Raw genomic sequence first — 1,143 nt, forward strand, 5'->3', positions numbered from 1 at the left:
TTAATCGTATCGTTGTTTTGTTTTAAACCCGTCGCGTACGCCGAGCCGTTATTGCCGCCGACCGACACCGTGCTCCACTCTTAGGTTAAACGCCGAATCTCTGCCACCGTCGTTTAATCGTATCGTTGTATTGTTTTAAACCCGTCGCGTACGCCGAGCCATTGTTGCCGCCGACCGACGCCGTGCTCCGTACTCGTGTTAAACGCCGAGTCTTCGCCACCGCCGTTGAAACACATCGTTGTATTGTTCCAAACACTGTTGAGTACGCCGAGCCATTGCTGCCGCCGACCAGCCAGTCCATAATCTCATCCGGGAAGCCAGGATATTGTTGTCCATTGTGGCGAGCAGACGCGGGAGGATCACGGAAGAGCCACCAACGAGCCAGTCTACCACAGCCATTACGTGAGTTTCATGTCGGATTCCCACCCATTATATGTTATCCCGTTAAACTATTTTAAATGTACACTCTTTGAGTTAAAAAAGTCTTATATAAAAGAAAATACTGTGAATTCAACAAACAATATTGTAAAATTTAAAGTTGACGAAAATAAATGAATTATTCAATTATACACACAACACGACTATCGTCTGTTTTCGTTACATTGGAACACCGGTAGACACGGGAACTTACGCCAAACTAATCACAGCGCTAGCCTGCAATCTGTCTAAGCCGGCCGGTAGTAAAACACCGGTAGACACGGATAGACTACAGATTGTTTCCACCACACACTAGCTGTTTACAGTAGTGTGTTGGCCCTCCTGGTCCCTATCGTCGACCGCCGCCGCTTTGAAACGCCGAGTCTTCGCACCGTCGTTTAATCGTATCGTTGTATTGTTTTAAACCCGTCGCGTACGCCGAGCCGTTATTGCCGCCGACCGACACCGTGCTCCACTCTTAGGTTAAAACGCCGAATCTCTGCCACCGTCGTTTAATCGTATCGTTGTATTGTTTTAAACCCGTCGCGTACGCCGAGCCGTTATTGCCGCCGACCGACACCGTGCTCCACTCTTAGGTTAAACGCCGAATCTCTGCCACCGTCGTTTAATCGTATCGTTGTATTGTTTTAAACCCGTCGCGTACGCCGAGCCGTTATTGCCGCACGACCGACACCGTGCTCCACTCTTAGGTTAAACGCCGAATCT

This window comes from Acyrthosiphon pisum, chromosome X, assembly GCF_005508785.2.
Source record: "Acyrthosiphon pisum isolate AL4f chromosome X, pea_aphid_22Mar2018_4r6ur, whole genome shotgun sequence".
Classification (NCBI taxonomy): Eukaryota; Metazoa; Arthropoda; class Insecta; order Hemiptera; family Aphididae; genus Acyrthosiphon; species Acyrthosiphon pisum.